Consider the following 26,893-nt stretch of genomic DNA (forward strand, 5'->3'; position numbering starts at 1 on the left):
CCTATACTACTTAGTTTTTGAGTCCCTTTTCCGTGGAGAAACAAACATCCTATCTCTACCCCATATGATGTTATACATTTCTATAAGTTCACCCCTCAGTATCCTACGGGAGTTTAAATTATTTTCAAGGTCCCAGTCTCTTCCAGACATAGTTTAGCATGAGGCCAACCAATTTCTGACATTTACTACTGCCTATTGCAGAATAAGGTTATGTGTGAACCCAAACAAACCAAAAGAGGTGGTAAATTAAAAACAAAAATTAAAAAAAAAATCAAAACAACATTAGGATGACATCTGGTGTTTTGGAAGAGACAAATTGTAGGCAACGGGTAAGCAGAGGAATACGATGCAAATTGTGTCTCAGAACAAAGAGTTGTGTCATAGTTGCGAAAGATGGGGCAGTATTGGGGATTAAAAAATGTCTGGGAAAACGGAACACACATTCGATAGGAGAGAAAGAGGCTGAGGTCAGGACGGCAGAAACACAAGGACGGTGGAAGTAAAAGAGAAGCCGCGACGTGTAGCCGGGAGAAAAATGGAGAGCACATTTTCTGGTAAGGAAAACAGGACAATGAGGAAAATGCAGACTGCGCGGAGGGGCTGGAAAACGAACGAGAAGCTGGAGGAAATATACAGGGCGTGGGGGAGAGCGGGGATGCATATGAGAGTGAATAGAATAAAAGGAGTGGAAAAATTTAATCGTGGCTTCTATTTACATCTCCGGAGATCTCGACAAAATGCACTGAATCACTAACTTAATTTGTTTCACAGGAGCCGCCAGTAAAATAAGAACGAACGTACTCACAATTAAGTCTCCGTACCGAACAACAGAAAGTCGAGCCTGGAACAGCTTGTCTGCAAGAGCGATGCAGGGAGCTGTTTCAGCGCACACTCTCTAAAAGAAACAGCCCAAAATGGCTTTCATGTGAGCTTTTCGTCTGCTGCTCCTCAGAAATAGTCGGGTTTCAATAGGCAGAATCAATCCTCTGATCATCGAAATGGAAAATTTTGTAACGGTTACTGAGTTCGAACGACTTCCTACCGCTACCGCCGCGCTGATGAATTGCGTGGAAAGGGGAAAGGAAAATCACAGGGCATTGGCGCACTGCCAATGACGAATGCTTGTTGGAATACTGCAATCAATGCTTTAGGGAGTGTGGAGAGAAGCAGTTTTCTGGGGGTGGGGAGAAAATCTCTGCATTATGATAGCTATTATTCTTCATGATTTTATCATTCTAAGATATTCCTTTATCGGCAAAGGATTATGCAGTGAGTCCAGTGTGGGGGCGGGGTGGGTTGGTGTTTATCTGGCAATTACACACAGGATAGTTCCCTTCTGCCTCCAGCTCTGCAACTGAACCACTTGGAACACATACTAGCCAGGCTGTTTTATCCTTCATTGTTTCTCAAGTAGGATTTCCTTCATGCTTAACTATTGCAGACATCCCACCCTGCAAAAACTCATTTCAGGGTGGTAGCATCGCCGCCCCCGGCAACCCCATATTCTCCCCCCACCCCCGTCGACCTCCAAGGGTGCATGTATACAGGACATTTAATTATGAAAGAACACAATTTATTTGATCACATATTGAAACTATTTACACACACACACACACACACATATATATATATATTCCTTGTTGAGTATTTTGTTGGCAGTCTCAATGCTTTATGCTAATGCAAATAGCTTTTCTATTTCTTTTGGAAATTTTCCTTGTACTGTGATGTGGCTTGCTTGGTAGATTTGAGCATTTTGCCAGAAGTCTCAACCGCAAGCAGTCTGCATCAATGAATTTGTTAATTTTGCAAGACATCAGATTCGGAAGTATTTTGTGAGACAGCTGACTTCTGAATTCTGTCTTAATGTGACGCACCATGCTGAATGCTCTTTCTGCATCACAATTAGAATTTGGCAACACCAGAAGCAGTTTCATCAACTGGCAGAGCTCTTTGAATCTCAAATGCCCTGTGGTCACAGATTTTACTTTGGACAGCTCCCCCCAGAACTCATCAACTGGCAAACTTTTGTAGTTTGGCACCAGTCCTTCAATCCATTACTACTTAGCACAAAGAGAGACCAATCAGAATGCTCGCTCCCGTTCTCGCTCTTGCTCCCGCTCCCAAAAAAATCAATTTCCAGGATATTGTATATAATTTCCGGGCATCAGGGAGCTACCATCAATATGCAGGAGACTCCCGGAACTTCCGGGAGAGGTGGGATGTCTGCTATTGCAGCGAAAGCACCCTCACCTTCAAAAAGGACAGATAGCGAGTAAAGTAGGAAAGGATCACAGGTTTTGAAGGCCGGGGCAATGCATACTAGAATGGGAAGAAAGAAAGATGAGGTCTGAAAGAACTCTGAGGGAGGTTAGGGATTTGGCCTGAGAGTGGGAAGGATGGCAGGGAGAATCGCAAAGGCATGCTTCTGAAGGTAATCTGAGCTTCCCAAAATTCAGTACTGTCAATTTCATTCAGAGCCAAGAAGCGTCAGAAATAGAGAAAACCATCATGATGTAAAATCAATACTGAAGTTTGGATTCCTTCAGCAAAACCTCTTGGGGACTTGGCAATAGTTGACAGTAGAGCAGGAAATTCCCCACATTTGTTTGGACTGAACACAAAACACATGGCACCATGCTGGACCTGAAAACTTAATGTTATCCCTTGACACCTTGATGAGCAGAAAAAGAAAAAAAAACACATTCAAATGTTCATTAAAAAAACATTCATCATCATTCTCATGCTCTCCAGTCAGAAGTGTTGAGAAACATGTCATATGAGTTTGCAAGGTCATGAGTGTCTTTGGCTGAACTGAGGCAATGGTATGCAGCTGTTAAATTTGTTTGTGGCACTGCTGATGCAGGGCAGTCAATATAAAATCACCCAGGCTTTCTTGTCCTGATTCCTATCTAACTGGCTGGACAACTGAATGACTAGCATTGATTTCAGAATGTTGCTTATTTCGAAGCTAACAGGTGCGATCTGCATATGTTCAAATTACTTTTGGCAAAAAATAGTGAGAAATTGCACCTTATTTATGAAGTGATTAAGGAGCCATTCAGGTCCTTGCTCTAACAGGCTACTGATCTCCTTCTGAGGAAAAATACCTGTCAAGAGAATCCCACCAGTTCAATGGCTGTATTCCAACATTAATGGCACCAGATTTAGGAACAATTATTACCCTCCAGGCTTCTGAACAGCTTGGACAACATCATTCACCTCAACATTGAAATGATTCCACAACCTATGGACTCACTTTCAAGGATTCTATAATTTATGTTCTCAGTATTATTTATTTATTAATTGTATTTGCACAGATTGTCTTCTTGTGCACATTGGTTGTTTGGCACTCTGTGTGTAGTCTTCATCTTCTACCATGAATGCCTGCAAGAAAATGGATCACAGGGCAGTATATGATAACGTATGCTTACTTTGAGAATAATAAAATTTACTTTGAACTTTGGGGGAAATAAGTTAATAAGTCCAGTACTTATACAAGTTACATGTTAGTATGTGCATTAGTAAGTATTTATACAATTTACTGTTGAAAGTATCCTGACTGGTTGTATTATGGTCTGCTACAGCAATTCAAATGCAGAAGCTGCCGAGGGAAGTGTACGCTGCCCAGTACATCATGGGTGCATCCCTCCCCATCATCTGATGTATCCACAGGAGGCTCTGTCTGAAGAAAGCAACAGCTATCAAAGATCCCCACCACCAGAGCATGCCATCTTCTCCCATCTACCATCAGGCAGGAGGTATAGAAGCCTTAAGTCTCAAAATATCGGTTAAGAACAACTACTTCCTTTCAACCATTTGGTTGTTGAACAGCTACTTCCCTTCAACAATTCGATCACTTTGCACTAAAATAGATTTTGTATTTTTTTTTGTTTTGTTCTAATTCTGTTCTTTTTTGTAAAAATTGTGAAAAAGAACAATGTGTATGAGAAAAACATTATATGATAATTGTATAAGCAATGTTAAGAAAGAGTATTGAAAGACGTGACACAGTATAAAAAAGTTGTTTGGCAGGAAGTATGGGTTTACATGTTGTGGCTTGTTTGAGGGTAAAATTTCCAAAAACTGAACACAAGACATGCTTCTGAAGTTAGGCTGAACTTTCCAAAAGTCAGTATTGTCAATCTCAATCAGTTAGGCTGATTATGCAATTTAAATCTGTATCCAGCAAGAGTATTTGAGTTCATATGTGTAGTTTTTGTGTAGCAGAATCAGCTAGGGTATTCAACATCAGTTCATAGGAATTAGTTTTTATTGCATTTTGTGCAAACAATACTAAGGATACAAAGAACTCACCTGAACAGGAGACGCCCAATGTGACATCTGCTATACCAATGTTAAGGCAACACACAGATTCTGATTCTGTAAAACCGGATCCTGTACAAGTGTGTGTTTCATCAAATCTACAATTCAATTGGAAGCAATAAAGCAATAATGAAATATACTATATGGCTGGCCAGGGCAGTTCTTATTGCAGTGTTTTCGTTGCCATGAAAACTGAAACTTATATCTCATTGCTCTGAAAAAAAAAGATATTTAATTTATTCAGCTGAGCCATGTAGGTCAAAGGAATTCTGTGTAAATCAGATTGAGATTGAGAAAAAGAAAACAAAAAAAGGAAATGTAATCTGAAATGAAGCCCCTGTAGGGTCATACCAAGGCTTAGATAGAGTGGGTGTAGAGAGGATGATTACTATGGTAGGAGTGTCTAAGACCAGAGGACACAGCCTCAGAATAGAGGGGCATCCTTTTAGAACAGGGATGAGCAGAATTTCTTTCACCAAAGAGTGGTAATTCTGTGGAATTTGTTGCCATAGGTAGCTGTGGAAGCCAAGTCTTTATGTATACTTAAGGCAGAGGTTGATAGATTTTTGATTGGTCAGGACATGAAGCAACACGGGGGGAAGGCAGGAGATTGGGGCTAAGAAAAATGGATCAGACATGATGAAATGGCAGAGTAGACATGATGGGCTGAATGGCCTAATTCTGCTCCTATATCTCTACTTCTATATGTCTCTATTTCAATATATAGTTGTACATGGTAAGTAGGAGGCTTTGAAAAAGGAAATTTTGAAACTATAAAGCTTGCATATGCCTGTCAAAATAAAAGGCAATGATGCAAACACAAGGAAATCTGCAGATGCTGGAAATTCAAGCAACACACACAAAAAATGCTGGTGAACGCAGCAGGCCGGGCAACATCTATAGGAAGAGGTACAATCGATGTTTCAGGCCGAGACCCTTCGTCAGGACTAACTGAAAGAAGAGATAGTAAGAGGTTTGAAAGTGGGAGGGGGAGGGGAGGGGGAGATCTGAAATGATGGGAGAAGACAGGAAGGAGAGGGATGGAGCTAAGAGCTGGAAAGTTGATTGGCAAAAGGGATATGAGAGGATCATGGGACGGGAGGCCTAGGGAGAAAGAAAGGGGGGGGGGGGAAGCCCAGATGATGGGCAAGGAGTATAGCGAGAGGGACAGAGGGAGAAAAAGAGAGAGAAAAATAACAATAATAAATAAATAAGGGATGGGGTACAAAGGGGAGGTGGGGCATTAACGGAAGTTTGAGAAGTCAATGTTCATGCCATCAGGTTGGAGGCTACCCAGACAAAATATAAGGTGCTGTTCCTCCAACCTGAGTGTGGCTTCATCTTTACAGTAGAGGAGGCCGTGGATAGACATATCAGAGTGGGAATGGGATGTGGAATTAAAATGTGTGACCACTGGGAGATCCTGTTTTCTCTGGCAGACAGAGCGTAGGTGTTCAGCAAAACAGTCTCCCAGCCTGCGTCGGGTCTCGCCAATATAAAGAAGGCCGCATTGGGAGCACCAGACGCAGTATATCACCCCAACCGACTCACAGGTGAAGTGTCGCCTCACCTGGAAAGACTGTCTGGGGCCCTGAATGGTGGTGAGGGAGGAAGCGTAAGGGCATGTGTAGCACTTGTTCCGCTTACAAGGATAAGTGCCAGGAGGGAGATCAGTGGGGAGGGATGGGGGGGACGAATGGACAAGGGAGTCACGTAGGGTGCGATCCCTGCGGAAAGCAGAAGGGGGGGCGGAGGGAAAAACGTGCTTAGTGGTGGGATCCCGATGGAGGTGGCGGAAGTTACAGAGAATAATATGTTGGACCTGGAGGCTGGTAGGTGATGACAAGGGGAACCCTATTCCTAGTGGGGTGGCAGGAGGAGGGGTGAGAGCAGATCTGCGTGAAATAGGAGAGGTGCTTTTGAGGGCAGAATTGATGGTGGAGGAAGGGAAGCCCCTTTCTGTAAAAAAGGAGGACATCTCCTTCGTCCTGGAACGAAAAGCCTCATCCTGAGAGCAGATGCAGCAGAGACAGAGGAATTCCGAAGGGGATGACAGGTTTTGAGAACAAATGAGGTGATTATGGAGTATAAGAAGTGCAAGAGAACACCTAGAAAAGAAATCAGGAGGGCTAAGAGGCCTGATGTTGTCTTTGCAGACAAGGTGAAGGAGAATCCTAAGGAATTCTACAGATATGTTAAGAGCAAAGGGATTGCAAGGGACAAAACAAGTCCTCTGGAAGATCAGATTGGTAATGCATGCATGGAGTCAAAAGAGATGGGGGAGATCTGAAATGCATTTTTTGCATCTTTATTTACTCAGGACACGGACACAGAGTCTATAGATGTGAGGCAAAATGACATCAACTTCATGAACCCTATACAGATTACAGAGGAGGAGGTGTTTGCTGGCCTGAGGCAAATTAGGGTGAATAAATCCCCAAGTCCTGACAAGGTGTTCCCTCGGACCCTGCAGGAGACAACTGCAGAAATTGCCCGGCCCCTAGCCGAGACCTGGATGATGGGGATCCCTGATTATGGATGTTCACTGCCTACGATGACATTTCATAGAGATGTACTCAATGGCTGGGAGGGCTTTACCCATAATGTACTGTGCCACTGAGGAGAGCGGTAGAATAAAGTGATCTTTTGGCACATTGGCCTTCATAAATCAAAGTATTGAGTAGAGGAGATGGGATGTTATGTTGAAGTTATATAAGAAATCGGTGAGACTTATTTTGGAGAATTATGTTTGGTAAGCTACCTGCAGGAAAGATATAAATAAGGTTGAAAGAGTACAGAGAAAATTTAGAAGGATGTTGCTGGGTCTGGAGGACCTCAGTTACAAGGAAAGATGGAATAGGTTAGGACTTTATTCCTTGGAAAGTAGAAGATTGAGAGGAGATTTGATAGAAGTATACAGAATTATGAGGGTATAGATAGATAGTGTAATTGCAAGCAGGCTTTTTCCTCTGAGGTTCGGTGGATCTACAACTAGAGGTCCTGGGTTAAGGGTGAAATGTGAAAAGTTTAAGGGGAACATGAGGGGAAACTTCTTCACCCAGAGGGTCGTGCGAGTGTGGAATGAGCTGCCAGCACAAGTGGTGCATGCAAGCTCAATTTCAATGTTTAAGTGAAGTTTGGATAGGTACATGGATGGTAGTGGTACGGAGGGATATGGTCCGGGTGCAGATCAATGGGAGTAGAGAGCTTAAGTGGTTTGGCATGGATTAGAAAGTCCAAAGGGCCTTATTCTGTGCTGTACTTTTCTATGACTCTATTGTTTTCTTACTCTACTGCTAGCTATAACAGGATCAATGAAAGATCAACCAGAGTGTATAAGACAATAAACTGTCCAAATGCAAATATAAATAAATAGCAATAAATATTGGGAACATAAGATGAAATGCCTTTGAAAGTAAGTCTATAGGTTGTGGGAATATATTAATGATAGGGCAAGTGTGTGTAGTTATCACGATTTATTCAAGAGCCTGATGGTTGAAGGTTAGAAACTGTTCCTGAACCTGGTGGTGCAAGTTCTGAGGCTCTTGTACCTTTTACCTGATGGTAGCAGTGAGAAGAGAGCATGACCTGGGTGGTGGGGATCTCTGATGATGGATGCTGCTTTCCTTCGACAGCATTTCATGTAGATGGGCTCAGTGGTGGGAAGGGCTTTACCTGTGATGTACTGGGCCATATTCACTATCTTTTGTAGGATTTTCTGTTCAAAGACATTGGTGTTCCCATACTAGGACATGATGCTGCCAGTCAATACACTTTCCGCTACACATCTATAGAAGCTTGTCAAAGTTTTAGATGACATGCCAAATCTGCACAGAATCTCTAAGAAAGCAGAAGCACTGTCATGCTTTCTTCACAATTGCATCTACATGCTGGATCCAGGACAGTTCCTCTGAAATAGTAACACTCAGGAATATACAGTGCTAACCCTCTCCACTTCTGATCCTCCGATGATGACGGGCTCATGGACCTCTGGGTGCCCTCGTCCTGAAGTCAATAATCAGCTCCTTGGTCTTGCTGACATTGAGTGAGACATTGTTGTCATGACACCACTCAGCCAAATTTTCTATCTCCCCCCTATATGCTGATCCATCACCACCTTTGATACGGCCCACAACAGTGGTGTCATCAGCAAACTTGAATATGGCGTTGGAGCTGGACTTAGCCACCCAGTATTAGGTGTAAAGCGAGTAGAGAAGGGGGCTATGCACACAGCCCTGTGCTGATGGAGATTGTGGAAGAGATGTTGTTGACAATCCAAACTGACTGGGTCTACAAGTGAAGAAATCCAGGATCCAATTGCACAAGAGGGTATTGAGGCCAAGGTCTTGGAGTTTATTGATTAGTGTTGAGGGGTTAATAGTATTAAATGCTGAGCTGTAGTCGATAAACAATCCGGATATATGCATAAACAGGCCATTCGACCCATCTAGTCCAAGCTGGCCTAGTTTTGTGCCTAGTCCCATCTTCCTGCATCCAGACCATAGCCCTCCATACCTCTCTCATCCATGTACCTATCCAAGCTTCCCTTAAGTGGTATAATTGAACCCACATCTACCACTTCCACTGGCAGCACATTCTATACTCGCACCACTCTCAGGCACTCCTTAAATATTTCACTTTTCACCCTTAACCTATGACTTCTAGCTCTCATCTCAACCATTATCAGTGGAAAAAGCCTGCTTGCATTTACCATATCTTTACCTTTATAATTTTGTTCTCCTCTATTAAGATCTCCCGCACCCTCCTGTGTTCCTGTGAATAAATTCCTAACCTATCCAGCCTATCCTTGTAACTCAGGTCCCCAATTCTTGGCAACATCTGTGTAATTTTCCTCTGCACTCTTTCAAGCTTATTGTATCTTTTATGCAGGAAGGTGACCAAAACTACACAATATTCTCTAAATTTGGTCTCACTAAACTCTTATGCAACTTCAACGTAATATTCCAACTCCTACACTCAATGTCCTGACTTTTGAAGGCCAATATGCCACAAGCTTTCTCTGTGACCCTATCACCTGTGATACGACTTTTAAGGAATTATGAATATATATTCCCATGTCCCTTTCTTCTATAGCACACCCTAGTGCCTCACCATTCACTGCAAGTTCTACCGTTTGCTCTCCCAAAGTGCAGATCGTCATTTGTTATGGACTTCATAGCCTATCAGAGGAATTGGTTTCTGTTAACATTCTGCAATCCCACTGAATCTCATTCATATTTGTATGTGCCCTAGGAATAGTTAGAAAGTTTTAGAGTCTCATTAAAACCCAATGTTCAGTCCAAACATTGAATGAAATGTTGATAAAACCATGAATGGATAATTGACTTTTATTATTGAATTATTCAGTGAGATTCTGGATTGCATAATTTCTTCCAACGTTCAGGACAATTCCTCTCTCTGCTGTATGATAATCCCCAGCAGGGTGGGTTATACTCACTAGGCTGTACAGCCCAATTTACAGGGAATGGTGGAGGAAGTCAATGAACCAGAGCTGAATCCCACCTCAGAAATCGGAGAAGGTGCTCCAAGACAGGTGTGTCAAGGTCAAAACTTGGAAATGGCGTAGAAGGAGTTGGAGCTGGAAATTAATGGAAAGATTCAACAACAAATACAGGGAAGTTCTTATGGACCACATGGCATCCATCTAGGGAGTTAGAGCATATGGACCAAACAAGAGTCAGAGATACAAGTTACCAACCAATCCTCCACAAGTGGTTATTAAAGAACAGGATGCAATCCAAATTGATATTGAGACATAGAACTCAGGATTCACCACAAGAATTCCTAGGAATGACAACAAGACAATAACAATATCTATTTATGAAATTTTAAACTGTTAGGAAGATCTCCAAGAGAGAAAAAACTAGTGACATGTTTAACCCTGTAACTAAATTTGCATAAATATTCTTAAATATCAATACGGTCAACTGCCATAACATGCTGCACATTATTTCTTGAAGGAACATAACATAATAATGTAAAGTGTAAACATTGCTTTAATGTTATTGAGATCACTATTAAATTAAGTCATAGTGTTTCTGGTGAACTATTGCAGACAGTTAAATATAGACTGCTGTGATGCATAAATATTTCTCTAATATACCTAGTCTCATTGAGCTATGTAATAGTCCAGAATACAATTACCGGAAGAACAATATACTACAGACACAAGAAAGACCATAGGTGCTGAAAATTGGGGGCAACGTACACAAAATACTGGAGGCCTGATAAAGGGTCTCAGCCCAAAACTGTTCAATTCTCTCCATAGATGCTGCCGGCCTGCCCAGTTCTTCTGGCATGTTGAGTGTGTTGCTTAATATACTGCACTTTGTTGAGTGTTATACCGTGCTGCTATTTCATTTGAGAGGCTTTTATAACAATGGCTTGAATAACAGGAGCAGAATAAATAGAGCAATAATGATGATAGTCATTGGCATAATCAAACTTACAGCAGAGGCAAGGTTCATCCTGATGTTGTTTTGCTATTAAACATTAGTGGAACAGGTCTCTTGCTTTATTTTCTCCCATCATCCCTTCCACTTTCTCCTGGCCATTCTTTATATCTCTCTTCAGCCAACCACATATGATCCTACAGTGTGGAAATAATGATTTTCTATTAGTGTTGTGACAGACAATGAACTTCATCAACCAATCAAGCTGGTACAATCACTAACACAAAATACTCTGCAGATGCTGGGGTCAAAGCAACACGCACAACACGCTGGAGGAACTCAGCAGGTCGAGCAGCTTCCCCCCACCTTCTTTATAGGGCCCCTGCCCCTCCCTCTTCAGTCCTGATGAAGGGTCTCGGTCCGAAACATTGACTGTTCATTTCCACGGAAGCTGCTCGACCTGCCGAGTTCCTCCAGCATGTTGTGCATGTTGGTACAATCACTGTTGATTCGATACTTGATCCTATCTTGTTTGCCAACCACATTCCATTTTCTAATAACACTAACTCGATATGATTTGAAACAAAGACCCTCTCTCATCTGTCCTCTTTCTGTCTGGGTGTGCCAATATTTATTACAGCAACCTCTCAATATTCTCTGCTCAGAATAATGCTGAGATCATCCTTGTCTACAATATGATAAAAGAAAAGGAGACTCCCTTTAAATGGTTCCCAATTAAAATGCATTTAATTTCATTTTTACTCAAGTTCAAGTAGCAGCATGTCTGAAGATTCTCATTCCTGGAGTTCTTCTCAATACAGTGTAAGTTAAAAAAGGGTGTTGTTGAATTAGTTCATTCATTTCCCGCCCTAAAGCATTAAACCGGCGTGCTGTAACTTGCTATCTGATTCTATAAGTTTAACTTTTTCTGGGAACTCAATAAATCCAATATCCAAATTCAACACTTGATCTGATCTTCATTTAAGGCCTAACAATTGGATGTAATGTCCAAAAAGAAGAGAAAACCTGGTGGCATTTTCACTGTGGTTAGTACTCAAAAACCATTAATGGAAGGTGTGTAGAAATGGATTGTATATTGACTATCAGAGGGAAAACAGAGTTGGAATAAATGTGTCCCTTTCAGATCGGAAAGATGGAGCACAGAATGCCCAGTTTTATTAGCCATGATCATACTGAATGGTGGACAGGCCTGAGGGGACTGGTTGTCCACTTCTGCTCTTATTTTGTGAGTGTCCAGTCTGCATGTCATGTTAGAATAACTTAACAGCACTTTAAAGAATTCTCAAGTGTATCTCTCTTGAGTACAGTGATTATTGCATCATGTTACAACTGTGCAAATCAATGGTGAAACTACACTTGGAGTATTCTGCGCGGTTCTTATCACACAGCTCTGGAAAGGATGTCATTAAACTGAGAAGGTGCAGGAAAGGTTTGCGAGGATGTTGCTGCGACTGGACAGTTTGGTTGTTATGCAGAGACTGGGCCTGCTGGTAACTTCTTTTCCTGGAGTATAAGAGGTCGAGGGGTGACCTTATATAAAACCATGAGGGGCTTATGAACTGAATGGCTGGAATCAGTATCAGACCTGAGTTTATTGTCAATGACATATGTCATGAAATTTGTTGTTTTGCAGCAGCAATATGGTGCAATATATAACTATATTATAAATTGTAATAAGAAATATATTTTAAAATTAAATAAGTAGCTCAAAAGGACAGGAAAAATATTGTGAGGTTGTGTTCATGGTTAATTGCCCATTCAGAAATCTAATGGCAGAGGGGAAGAAGCAGTCCCTGAAATGTTGTATGTGTGTGTCTTCAGGCTCCTGTACCTCCTTTCTGATAGAAGCAATGGAAAGAGGGCAAGTCCTGGGTGGCAGGGGTCTTATATAGTGGATGCTATTTTTTTGAGGCATCATCTTTTACAGATGTTCTCAATGGCAGGGAGGCAACTGCCCACAGTCTTTTTTTTTTTATTAGAGTAGTGGAGTTTAAATTCAGGGAAAAATATTTAAAGACCTAAGGACCAATTTTCACACGGAGGGTGATGGGTATACAGATTGAACTGCCAGAGGAAGCTATAGAGGTGGGTGCAATTACTACATTTAAAAGACATATAGACAGGAGCATCTACAGGAAAGGTTTAGAAGGATATGGGTCAGAAGTCACAAATATGATTAGCTTAGCTAGACAACTTGGTTGGCATGGAAGAGTTGGGCTGAAGGGCCTGTTTCAATGCTGGATTACTCTATGACTTGATGACCCAAACCGAGCAGGAACATAAGAAATGGGAAATCATCGGATGCTGGGAATCTGAAATACAGACGGAAATCGGCAAACATTCAGCAGGTCAGGCGGCATCTGAGGAAAGAGAAGCGGATAATGCTTCAGGTCTGGAACTCTGTCATAACCAGGAAAGAAAGAAAAACAAGTCAGTGAAAAAAGATCTAGTGCTTTCCTGGTGTATATAACAAACTCTTCTTGTGCTTCCAGCTGGGTACTGCTATCAATTTTAACAGTTGTTTTGATGACAAACTCTGCCATCTTCATCAGGGAAAATGCCTGAACATGTCTAGTCGGGTAGTATTAATACCCCTGTCGTCTGTCCCTTCTGATTGGTTAGTGCTCATCCAATCAGGTTTCCGCTGTCCCACCTTGTTTACAATCAAATTCCAGTTCTTCCTTAGAGTGAGACCTTTGTCTTTGAAAAAATTCTTTTCTTTTAATTGTATTTCAATGGCTTCCTTCACCAGGCAGTCCCAAAAGCCATTGGTGTGGCACAGTAGTTTTGTGCTGTCAAAGTCAATCCAATGGCCATTGCAAGTGCAGTGTTCTGCTATCGCCAATTTCTCCGGGTAGCGCAAACGGGTACGCCTTCTGTGCTCTTCGATGCGGGTTTCCACCATGCTCCCTGTCTGGCCAATATACACTGATCCACATTCACAGGGAATCCTGTAAACACTAGCCTGCTGCGTTCACCAGCAACATTGATGTGTGTAGCCATCCTGGTCCCAGGCCTCCATAAGCTGTGATTTGAGCTTCCTTACGGGTTTGTGAATGGTATTACTCTGGTATTTCTTCTGGAAGGGCCACCACGATCCTGAAAAATACCATCCACACAGAGTATTCACACGGAGTGGTGGGTGCGTGGAACGTACTGCCGGCGACGGTGGTGGAGGAGGATACAATAGGGCCTTTGAGGAGACTCTTAGATAGGTACATGGAGCTTAGAAAAATAGAGGGCTATGTGGTAAGAAATTCTAGGCAATTTCTAGAGAAGGTTACATGGTCGGCACAGCATTATGGGCCAAAGGGCCTGTAATGTGCTGTAGATGTCTACGTTCTATGTTCTTATTTAGAAAATGCAGGATGGTTGGATAGAATAACGGGAATATCTCTAAGAGTGTGAGACCAAATGGGTTAATGTGAGCACTACCACCACATTCTGCTTCTTTGTTTGCCAAAGGAAAAGCTCTGACACATCACCAGTAGAGGAGAGAATATAATTAGAATAATAAAGGACTGAGCCAAAGCGATGACAGGCAGAAATGGGCAGATCACAGAAAAAGAGTGAAAGAATGCATTGCCTAAGTTGGAGAATTTACGATTCATTCTGATCATCTGCAACATACCCTTACAGAAGGTGAGGTTGTACTAGAAGCATAGAAAATAGGTGCAGGAGTAGGCCATTTGGCCCTTCAAGCCTGTACCGCCATTCAGTAGGATCATGGCTGATCAACCCTGTACCTGCCTTCTCTCCATACCCCCTGATCCCTTTAGCCACAAGGGCCATATCTAACTCCCTCTTAAGTATAGCCAGTGAACTGGCCTCAACTGTTTCCTGTGGCACAGAATTCCACAGACTCACCACGCTCTGTGTGAAGAAGTTTTTCCTCATCTCGGTCCTAAAAGGCTTCCCCTTTATCCTTAAACTGTGACCCCTCGTTCTGGACTTCCCCAACATCGGAAACAATCTTCCTGCATCTAGCCTGTCCAATCCCTTTAGAATTTTATACGTTTCAATAAGATCCCTCCTCAATCTTCTAAATTCCAGAGAGTATAAGCCTAGTCGATCCAGTCTTTCATCATATGAAAGTCCTGCCATCCCAGGAATCAATCTGGTGAACCTTCTTTGTACTCCCCCTATGGAAAGCATATCTTTCCTCAGATTAGGACACCAAAACTCCACACAATACTCCAGGTGTGGTCTCACCAAGGCCTTGTACAACTGCAGTAGTACCTCCCTACTCCTGTACTCGAATCCTCTTGCTATGAATGCCAGCATACCGTTCGCCTTTTTCACCACCTGCTGTACCTGCATGCCCACTTTCAAAGACTGGTGTATAATGACACCCAGGTCTCGTTGCACCTCCCTTTTTCCTAATCAGCCACCATTCAGATAATAATCTGTTTTCCTGTTTTTGCCACCAAAGTGGATAACCTCACATTTATCCACATTAAATTGCATCTGCCATGAATTTGCCCACTCACCTAACCTATCCAAGTCACCCTGCATCCTCTTAGCATCCTCCTCACAGCTAACACTGCCACCCAGCTTCGTGTCATCCGCAAACTTGGAGATGCTGCATTTAATTCCCTCATCTAAGTCATTAATATATATTGTAAACAACTGGAGTCCCAGCACTGAGCCTTGCAGTACCCCACTAATCACTGCCTGCCATTCTGAAAAGGTCCCGTTTATTCCCACGCTTTGCTTCCTGTCTGCCAACCAATTCTCTATCCACATCAATACCTTACCCCCAATACCGTGTGCTTTAAGTTTGCACACTAATCTCCTGTGTGGGAGCTTGTCAAAAGCCTTTTAAAAATCCAAATATACCACATCCACCGGTTCTCCCCTATCCACTCTACTAGTTACATCCTCAAAAAATTCTATGAGATTCGTCAGACATGATTTTCCTTTCACAAATCCATGCTGACTTTGTCCGACGATTTCACCGCTTTCCAAATGTTCTGTTATCACATCTTTGATAACTGACTCTAGCATTTTCCCCACCACCGATGTCAGGCTTACCGGTCTATAATTCCCCGGTTTCTCTCTCCCTCCTTTTTTAAAAAGCGGGGTTACATTAGCCACCCTCCAATCCTCAGGAACTAGTCCAGAATCTAAAGAGTTTTGATAAATTATCACTAATGCATCCACTATTTCTTGGGTTACTTCCTTTAGCACTCTGGGATGCAGACCATCTGGCCCTGGGGATTTATCTGCCTTTTATCCCTTCAATTTACCTAACACCACTTCCCTATTAACATGTATTTCTCTCAGTTCCTCCATCTCACTAGACCCTCGGTCCCCTACTATTTCCCGAAGATTATTTATGTCCTCTTTAGTGAAGACAGAACCAAAGTAGTTATTCAATTGGTCTGCCATGTCCTTGTTCCCCATGATCAATTCACCTGTTTCTGACTATAAGGGACCTACATTTGTCTTAACCAATCTTTTTCTTTTCACATATCTATAAAAGCTTTTAGTCAGTTTTGATGTTCCCTGCCAGCTTTCTCTCAATCTTTTTTCCCTTTCCTAATTAAGCCCTTTGTCCTCCTCTGCTGGACTCTGAATTTCTCCCAGTCCTCAGGTGTGCTGCTTTTTCTGGCTAATTGGTATGTTTCTTCTTTGGAATTGATACCATCCCTAATTTCCCTTGTCAGCCACGGGTGCACTACCTTCCCTGGTTTATTCTTTTGCCAAACTGGGATGAATAATTGTTGTATTCATCCATGCGATCTTTAAATGCTTGCCATTGCATATCCATCGTGAACCCTTTAAGTATCATTTGCCAGTCTATCTTAGCTAATTCACATCTTATACCTTCAAAGTTACACTTCTTTAAGTTCAGAACCTTTGTTTCTGAATTAACTGTGTCACTCTCCATCTTAGTGAAGAATTTCACCATATTATGGTCACCCTTACCCAAGGGGCCTCTCACAACAAGATTGCTAATTAACACTTCCTCATTGCTCAATACCCGGTCTAGAATGGCCTGCTGTCTAGTTGGTTCCTCGATATGTTGGTTCAGGAAACCATCCTGCATACATTCCAAGAAATCCTCTTCTTCAGCACCCTTACCAATTTGGTTCACCCAATCTATATGTAGATTGAAGTCACCCATTATAACTGCTGTTCCTTTATTGTACACATTTCTAATTTCCTGTTTAATGCCATCCCCAACCTCACTGCTACTGTTAGGTGGCCTGTACACAACTCCCACCAGCGTTTTCTGCCCCTTAGTGTTATGCAGCTCTACCCATATCGATTCCACATCCTCCCGGCTATTGTCCTTCCTTTCTATTGAGTTAATCTCCTCTCTAACCAGCAATGCTACCCCACCTCCTTTTCTTTCATGTCTATCCCTCCTGAATATTGAATATCCCTGAACGTTGAGCTCCCATCCTTGGTCACCCTGGAGCCATGTCTCTGTGATCCCAACTATATCATATTCATTAATAACTATCTGCACATTCAATTCATCCACCTTGTTACGAATGCTCCTTGCATTGACACACAAAGCCTTCAGGCTTGCTTTTACAACACTTGTAGCCCTCATACAATTATGTTGTAAAGTGGCCCTTTTTGATTTTTGCCCTGGATTTGCCGGCCTGCCACTTTTACTTTTAACCTTACTACTTTTTGCTTCTACCCTCCTTTTACACCCCTCTGTCTCTCTGCACTTGTTCCCACCCCCCTGCCATATTAGTTTAAATCCTCCTGAACAACAGTAGCAAACTCTCCCCCCTAGGACATTGGTTCCAGTCCAGCCCAGGTGCAGGCCATCCTGTTTGTACCAGTCCCACCTCCTCCAGAACTGGTTCCAATGCCCCAGAAATTTGAATCCCTCCCCCTTGCACCATTTTTCAAGCCACGTATTCATCTGAAATATCCTCCTATTTCTACTCTGACTAGCACGTGGCACTGGTAGTAATCCAGAGATTATTACCTTTGTGGTCCTTTTTAGTTTATGTCCTAACTCCCTAAATTCATCTTGTAGGACCTCATCCCGTTTTTTACCTATATCGTTGGTACCTATGTGCACCACAACCACTGGCTGTTCACCCTCCCACTCCAGAATGTCCTGCAGACGCTCAGAGACATCCTTGACCCTTGCACCAGGGAGGCAACATACCCTCCTGGAGTCTCGTTTGCGGCCGCAGAAACGCCTATCTATTCCCCTTACAATCGAATCCCCTATCACTATAGCTCTCCCACTCCTTTTCCTTCCCTCCTGTGCCGCAGAGCCAACCATGGTGCCATGAACTCGGCTGCTGCTGCCTTCCCCTGATGAGACATCTCCCCCAACAGCATCCAAAACAGTATATCTGTTTTGTAGAATGTCTTGTAACCTTCTGGTTATCACCCTCCTTATCAATGCACTTTCAGAGTCCACACAGCCTCAACACAGGTCTCTTGTGACTTTTATATGGCAAAATATTGTGTGCAACTCCTGAAGAAATTTTATAAAATTGTACTTTCTCATTCAGAGAGTCACAGAAACAGGCGATTTGGCCGAATTTGTCCATGCCATCCATTTTGTCATTTTGGATAGTACACTGTATCTGACTAAAATAATAAGATTATGCAATGAACAGTTAGAAAATTTCATCATGTGCTTTAGTCCTTAAATGGTCTTCAGTTTCGCATTCATGGTGTTGATCTTATATCCTTTCATCTTTAAAGTGCCAATAGAACTTCAGTGTGTAATGTAAATAGTAAATTTCTTGAAAGCAGCGTGTTAAACTTATTTTTAATCCATTGATTTAGAAAGAGTAATAAAATCAACTGATTTAAAGGCTCAGAATAAGCAGTGAAGATTATAGTAGAATGGCCAAAGGAAGGGGTTGCATGACTAATCTGTCACAGGCATAGTTTTTGCATTATAAGGATGCAAAAGCTCTGCAAGGGAACCATGGATGGATGAGCTGATCACTCATACATGTGGAAATGATTTATCTGGCTCTTTATTGTGCTCTAGACCATCTAAACAACAGGAAGTCGTACTACAGGCTGCTGCTTATTGACGACTGTTCAGTGTTCAACACGATCATCCCATCCAAGCTCATCATCAAGCTTACAGACCTTAGCCTTTGGACCTCCCTCTGCAACTGGATACTCAACTTTCTCATCTGCAGACCTCAAGCACTTCCTTGCTGATCATCAACACAGGGGCACCTCAAGGTTGTGTGGTTAGCCCCCTGCTCTACTCTCCACACACGCATGACTGTGTGACTAAGCGCAGCTCCAATGCTATCTTCAAATCTTCCAGCAGCACTTCTGTTGTTGGATGAATCACAAGCAGCGATGAGTCAGCTTCCAGTCAGGTGGTACTGCAAAAACAACAGCTTGCTCAGTGTCAGCAAAACTAATTAACTATTTGTTGACTTCAGGAGTGGGAAGGAGGATGAACATGTGCCAGTCTATATTGGGGAATCAGCAGTGGAGAGATTCAGCAGCTTTAAATTACTAGGCGTTTACATATCAGGTGACCTGTTCTGGACCCAGCACAAAGAAAGTGTGACAGATTTGTATGTACTCAATGAATCATGAAAAAAACACAGCACACATGCCACTGTAATAAGCCAACAGCATGGATATTGCATTCAGTATCAGCAAATGGATGCTTTTTTTTATAAAGATAAGATGGGATTTGTGTTTAGCCCTGGGTTACTTTGTGCTCTCGGGGAATTTTGGTATATATTTTCCAGAAGCATGTCATTTGTTTTTCTTCCTGCAAGCATGCTGCTGAAGTGATCAATCGGAACCAGGGTACTTGCTTAGAATAAATTTACTTAAATTTGACAGTAAGGGTGTTGCCCAGCTAATATGGATATGTCTTGTACTTCACACTGTGTGAGAGAGTAGAGAAATATACAGCAAAACATCACTGGCATCTGCACAATGAATATGTGATGCACTATATCTTTTTATTAGTTTAATTTGTTTTTTCTACTAGTCTTATCACTAAAAACAGCATCCTGTTGACATACTGACGAGTTCTGGACTTGAACGATCATAAATGACATTAAAGTGAGCTGTGTTAACTTGAAAACAAACTGAATTTAAGGTTTGCACTTTATATCAATAAGCACAAGAGCATAACTCCATCTGCCTGAAGATCTTTCATAATGTATGTCCTTATGTTTGTACATATTTCCATCAATATTTAAAATTAAACCAGTCATTCGATGACTATACAGACAGTTTTATTTCTGTTGACTAGCTAGGCCTGTGCAGAGATGTTCTCCGTTTTAACTTCTCCAAAGGAAGTTGCTGAGACATTTGCAAATGGAGAAGTTTTGAGATTATAAGAAATCCCCAAATTTGTTCAATATTTCTTTGATATTAAGTTGGTTTGGAATGTCCCAAGGTCAACAAAAATGTGAACCTTTCAGATTCACTGTTGGAGCACTCAACAGCTAAACATCTGAGACACCCGTTTGCCTGCTGTAGCCTGTTACAGGCTCTGATCGGATCACTGGCCCATTTGGTGATTGGCCAATAAGACCACCTTGTGCTGAGTCAGATGTTTACTAAGAATACCAATATCCAAAGTGAATGACTATGTAACATTTAGCAATATCACAGCTGCAAGAAACAACATTCGATTAATTAAAGAGAGGAACAAGAAGAAATGACTAGGAGCTTATTTGTGTTTCCAGTTATCAGAACATTACAAAGTAGGAATAGGCCATTTGGCCCCTCATGTCTGTCCACCAGTCATTAAGATCATGACTGATCCATAAACTCAGTACCATTTTCCCAGCACCATGTACCCTGATTCACATGATATCCAAAATTTTTTTGATTTCTTTTTTAAACACACTCAGTGACAGGCCTTCTATGACTGCCCCAGCACAGAATTTCAAAGATTTACTACCTCTGTGGAAAATGAATCCCATCTAAATCCTAAAAGGAATGCTTTCCTAAATGTTAAACAATTTTTTCACATTCAAGCTTCAAGATTCAGGACTGCTTAATGCCATTTCCAGTACAAAAGTGTAAAGGAGAATGAAATATTTGTAAGTATGATGCTGTGCACAATCCTGATTTGATGGAGACAGACGTGAGAAGTACAGAGGAACATCTGGAGTAATTTCTGAAATGCCTGTTTCACTGCTGCTGCTACTGTGTGATTGAGAATCTCCGGAGGGGAAGGCCCCAAATCCTCAGCTTTGCCTATTGCCGGGGCCGAAGCGCTCAGCAGAGATCGTGCTCGGTGTCGGAGGCTTGAAGTTTTCGGACAAACTCAGAGTCAGACTGTGGTCGGGGTGCTTCCAGGATGCTACATCGGCAAGTTTGCGGCGCTGGAAGCTCATGGAAGGGAGTTTCTCCCTTCAACCGTCTGCGTGAGATGATGGGATTTTCAAGACACTTTGAGACTTTTTTTTTTAAAAAGCGTGCCCATGGTCTGCTCTTCATCAAATTACGGTATTGCTTTGCACTGTTGTAACTATGTTATAATTATGTGGTTTTTGTGTTTGTGATATCATTCTGGAGGAAGAAATTGTATCATTTCTTAATGCATGCATTACTAAATGACAATAAAAGAGGACTGCATGTCCCCATAATCTAATATAATAATTGTTACTCCAGATCTGATGCAGCACAAAAAACACAATGAGATAAAGAACACAATAAAACACACACAACAGATGTAAATGCATAAAATAGCTTATATACATAGATTGATTGTAGGTTCATAAAGTGACACCAGGAACAGAAGTGTCTGTTCACAGGAAATTAAAATAGTGGTGATGGTTTAGTGGGTGGAGGTGTTGATCAGCCTTTGCTTGTATTGATTGTTTATGCCAGAGTCTTTCAAGTAAACATTAAAGTGACACACACAAAATGCTGGAGGAATTCAGCAGGTCAGGCAGCACCGATGGAAATGAATAAACAGTCGATGTTTGAGGCTGAGATCCTTTTTCAGGACTGAAAAGGAAGGGGGAAAGAAGTCAGTGGGGTGGGGGGAGAGAGGGGAAGGAAGCTAGCTAGCTGGAAGGTGAAGACTGGTGGGTGGGAAAGGTCAAGGCTGGAGAAGAAATCAGATAGGAGAGGAGAGTGGACCATAGGAGAAAGGGAAGGAGGGGGGACACCAGGGGGATGTGATAGGGAGGTGGGAAGAGGTAAAAGGTCACAGTGGGGAATGAGGGAGGAGGGGAAGGGGTAGTGAGTGTTTACTTCCATTCTTTTGATAGTGTTACAATTGAATCATTTAATAAACTATTCACATGTATAATTGACAGTACACAAGCATTACAAACATGAGAAAAGCAAAGTGTGGGCTTCACTTAACTGATCTGCATCTATGTTGTGATTCTATAATACACATTAGGGAGCAACTTAATTGTAGAGTGCCAAAAAGAGTCCAAGGGATATTTTCTACAATAGATCTGTAAGTTGTTTTGAAGTCATTTTTTTAGATTGTGGACATTGCTAAGAAGGAAAGCATTCATTGCTCATCCATTATTGTCATTGAGAACACGACAGTGAGCCATCTTGTTGAACCACCATTGTGTATTGAGCTTATGATGTCGCCAAGTCCAGAATTTTGACCAATAATGAGAAAGATAGTGCCATTGATGGCTATGTGATTTTTGAATATACCATCCATCATAAGGTATCTGTTGCTCTGGATTTAAATGATATGGCACTTAAATTCCTTACAATTAAATATTAGGTGAGAGTCATGAGGAGAAAAAAAAAATCAGAGGTGTCTTTACAGGTGACCATTAGCTGCATTCTTCCTTTACTGTTTCATGTGTGGTAGTTGTACATTGGGAATTATTGTACACATGACCACTGCTCTTTTACCCAGCCGAACAAAGGAGGGCATGCTCTCCAACAAATTTCTGCAATTATTCCACTTTCTGCAGAATACACGGAGGCCTCTGTCTTTCTATCCACAGGTCCACGTACACACAAGGGTGGATTCAGGTTCCAAATTAAATTTATAACATGTAAATATTGAGGAATCTTCTGTGCACTGTGGGATAGAGAACTGTCTTTTCTTGCAGAGATCCATCCTGTGATTTGAAAGCCTGTCACCGCTTTGTTTCAAACATTCTTGGAAGTAATTTATTAGATAATGTTATTTACTTTTAAGTACTTAAATGCATTTAAGAAAAAGTTACCATAAACAAATGTGTCTCAGTTCAGAAAGATGGGTTCATTTCTGACCTCTAATTCTGCCTATGCCAAATCTGTATGCTCTGCCTGGGACTCTATGCATTTCCTGCGGGTGCTTCAGTTTTCTCCCATATCCCATGGATATGCTGGCTGTTACATTCATCAGAGACTATAGATTACCTTATCACAGGGGCTGATCGTAAATTTAGTGGGGTTTTAATGAGCATGAGAGAGGATAAATTACAAACAAATGCAGGAGATGCAGATATAGCCAGTGTAGGTTCTGTGGAGGAAAGATCTTGCTAGGGAGGGGTATATATGATAAGTAGGTATATGTGACTTAATACAATAATAGAATTTGCTAACAGGCCAATCACTTCAGTCTCAACTGACAGGTTGAGCTGGTCTTTTGAACAATTTGCATGACAAGCATCAAGCAAATGGGAAGGGGAAAGCATGTGAATTTATAAAAAATTCACTTTGACCTTGCATTCTTTCAACATGTTTTTATCACTCCTCAGCCTCATTTACTCCAAAGAAAATAAAGGTCAATGGTCAAAGGTTTATTTATTATCAAAGTATGTAACTCTGAAATTCTTCTTCTCCAGATAGCCACAAAACCAAGAAAGAACAGAACGACAGCATGATTATCAACCCCCAAATCCCTCCTCCCTGCACAGAAAACAAACAACAAAACAGGCACATTGACTCCAAATTCCCCTTTCCAGGCACACAAAAAACCGAGGAAGATTGAGCAAAAAACACAATATAAAAAAACCATAAGACTGAAAAAAACCTGTAGTCCAAGTCCATATCCAAAACTCAGAAAACCTGGGTAACACCCTCTGGGCACAGAGGCAGGCCTTTCCATCTCCGGCAGCAAGCAATTCCGCTAGCAATCAAAAGGCAGTCTTCCCTCTCTGGTCGCAGAGCAGCTCCCCCAGAAATAAAAAAGCAGTCTCAACACAAGCAGCCTGTAGAAACTGCTTACAACTCAAACCCCCTGCTGCAAGTAACATCCTCATGAATCTTTCCTGCACCTGCTCAAGCTTGATCACATCTTTCAAGTAGTGTGGTGATCAGGACTACACACAATACTCTTAAGTGCAGCTGAGCCACCATTTTGTACATCTGTAAAATGATGTCTCAACTCTTTGACCATCTGGCATATGCTTTAAGGTTTATGACCCCTTAAGTTTTCATTGTAATAGTAACTGAGACATGAAATAGTAGACAGTAAAATCTAAATTAGTTTCTGAGGACCACAATGGGAGCAGAAGTACATAAAAAGCATTAGATCAAAGAGATGTGCAGTTTCTATTGTTTGTGGCAACAGGATGTATTCAAGCATGAAATTTCTCACTCAAAGTTACTGTGTGGTTGAGGAGAAGGGAACTAGTTACTCCCCACAGCTAGTCAACTGTGAATACTAGTGACTGTCACAGTCTAAGGTGTAGAAGCACTTGCTGTAGCCAGCACAAAGGCTCTGTAGAGAAGGGTCACAGTCACTGCTGCCATTGAACATTGCCAAGCTGAACTGCACCTAACAGCTTGTCAATCAATTTGTGGGTGGCAATGCAGGGTGGCAAAATGGCAGCTCAGGTCAAAGGGAGCAGGAGGTACCTAATAAAATGGCTGAGTATATTTTATGAAGTATTTTTAAAATAATACAGCAAATCATTGCTGAACTCAACATTCATGGGTATGGGATTATTGTTCTAGTCATGAATATTACCCTGGTTTAGTTCACACAAATGAGGGTGTTAAAAATGGGATTCTCCTGTCAACTGTTCCATTAAGATCTCACAGCCTCAAATAAACATATTTCCCATTCCAGAATATGGAAGACTGGTTGTTCTCATTTACTGCATGTCCCTATCTTGGACACTGCACAGTATACAGTAATCAAATAATTGGCCTTTTGTAAACATATGGAGCAGGAGGCAATGCTTAAAAAAGTACAAAACCTCAACACAAACTGAGAAAGGTCAGACAATTGGCACTTCTAAACAATGCTCTCCTGGACCGTTTGGAGAACCATGCATTACTTAGCAAATTGATTCTCAAACTGTATGCTAATTTCTGCACATCCTTGCATCTAGACCTTATCCCTTACCATCAACTGTACAGCAAGCATTCCTTATTTTCCTGCCATTACTAGTGTACTGTGGCTGCAGAGTGCTATCTGCAAACTACACTGCAGTTCCTCAGCCCACCAAGTCCAACTATACACAAGAACATCATAATAATCCCACTCTTCAGTTCTCTCCTGCAGTGCTGCTAATTTTCTTCCTTTCAAGTTCTTATGCAGCTCTTTTGAGCATTACTATTGAATCTAGCTCCATTATTCCTCCATCAACACATCCTAGATGCCATCTACTGACTGGGTAGAAAAGCATTTTTCATGTCAGTTTTGTTTCTTATTCCAAAAGCTTTCATTCTCTGTCCTCTGGTCTCTTGCCAATGGGAACAGCTTTTTCTCTATCAGCTTTACCTAAACACATCAAGTGTCACAATGGGGTGCTAGGAACAGACCCAAATGCGAGAGAGAGAGCCACACACTGAAGTACAAGGAACAGGACTTGACTAGAGTAGGGACATGACAGAATTCAGACCAGGACCAGGAACAAGAACACAGACTTGTGCTAGGGAAAGCAGGACCAGGACTAGAAACCATGGACTAGGAGACAAGGCTTTGACTCCATGCCCAAGACTAGACAAGGACCCAGAACTTGGGTCTTGCCTCAGCTCAGACCCCAGAACTAGGCAAGGACATGACATGGCTTGAGGACAGGCCATGGCTGGGGTCTAGAGGCCTGAGCTTGGAGACAGGCTGGAGTCTTCACTCCTGAGACTGGAGGCTAGGGTCTTGGGCTTGGCTACAGGCTAGGGCCTTCAGGCTTGGGTTCTACACAGAACTCCACCCCACAGAGGCAGAGTAACTGCAAACAGCCTGTTTACCCAATAGAGGCAAGGGACAGGAAGGGACAGAACCAACCACAGGGTAACAGCAATTACAGTCTGGCTTACCCAACAGAGGTAAGGACAGGAAAGGAGCTCAATCCAGAGTGGCTCTGAGTCTCAGGTGCAGCCAGCAACCTTGGCTGGCTACAGAAACAGCCAAATCCATACCACAATGACTGCTCCAACAAGTGACAACAAGGCTCCATGAAGCAGTGGTCCTCCAACCAGGCCTAGAGACCACAAATAGTTTCACTAGCCTTCCATCAGCAGAGTGGTCCCAGGAGACTGACAAGACAAACCAGCAACCAAGACACAACCCCAAGGCTACTTATATTCCAAGCCCCAAGATGGAAATCAAGTGCCTATGATTAACTCAATCAAGGGACAGCTGGAAGACCCGGAGTCCTGAGTCCATGGACTAGACCGTGAACCGGAATACGGACTTCATGGACCGGATCATGACATCAAGATTTGAAATAATAATATCAGACTCCACTGCAGGAATAACAAATTCAGCTTTTCAAATCTCACACTTAACTAAACTTTCTCAAGGTCTGAATCATTCTTGCAAATATCTTTTACACTCTTTCTAAGATTTTGATAGTAGATTGTAATCGTCATGTACCAAGTGAAAAGCATAACTTGCATACTGTTCATGCAGATCAAAAAAATTACATGGTGCATTGAGGTAGAACAACGTGAAAGCAATAACAATGCAGAATAAAGTGTAAAAGCTACCAGTAAAGTGCAAGTAGCACACACAAAATGCTGGAAGAACTCAGCAGGCTAGGCACTATCTATGGAAAAGAGTACAGTCGACATTTCGGACCGAGATCCTTCATCAGGACTGGACAAAAAAAAAGATGAGGAGTCAGTTTAAGAAGGTGGGGGGAGGGGAGGAAGAAACACAAGTTGATAGATGAAACCGGGAGTGGGGAGAGGTGAAGTAAAGAGCTGGGAAGTTGATCAGTGAAAGGGATACAGGGCTGGAGAAGGGGAAATCTAATAGGAAAGGACAGAAGATCATGGAA

At 42.0% G+C, this 26,893-nt stretch overlaps 2 long non-coding RNA genes across 2 annotated transcripts; one reads left to right on the forward strand and one right to left on the reverse strand.

Moving 5' to 3' along the window:
• On the forward strand, positions 1–21,263 carry LOC140185092 (uncharacterized). The gene is made up of 3 exons (XR_011882495.1): positions 1–554; positions 3,585–3,758; positions 18,745–21,263. It is a non-coding gene; the product is annotated as an uncharacterized lncRNA (long non-coding RNA).
• On the reverse strand, positions 3,896–23,801 carry LOC140185093 (uncharacterized). The gene is made up of 3 exons (XR_011882496.1): positions 23,695–23,801; positions 10,794–10,933; positions 3,896–4,421 (listed from the first exon to the last, which is right to left on the reverse strand). It is a non-coding gene; the product is annotated as an uncharacterized lncRNA (long non-coding RNA).
• Between the last annotated feature and the right edge of the window lie 3,092 nt (positions 23,802–26,893).

Source organism: Mobula birostris, chromosome 20 (assembly GCF_030028105.1).
Source record: "Mobula birostris isolate sMobBir1 chromosome 20, sMobBir1.hap1, whole genome shotgun sequence".
Lineage (NCBI taxonomy): Eukaryota > Metazoa > Chordata > Chondrichthyes > Myliobatiformes > Myliobatidae > Mobula > Mobula birostris.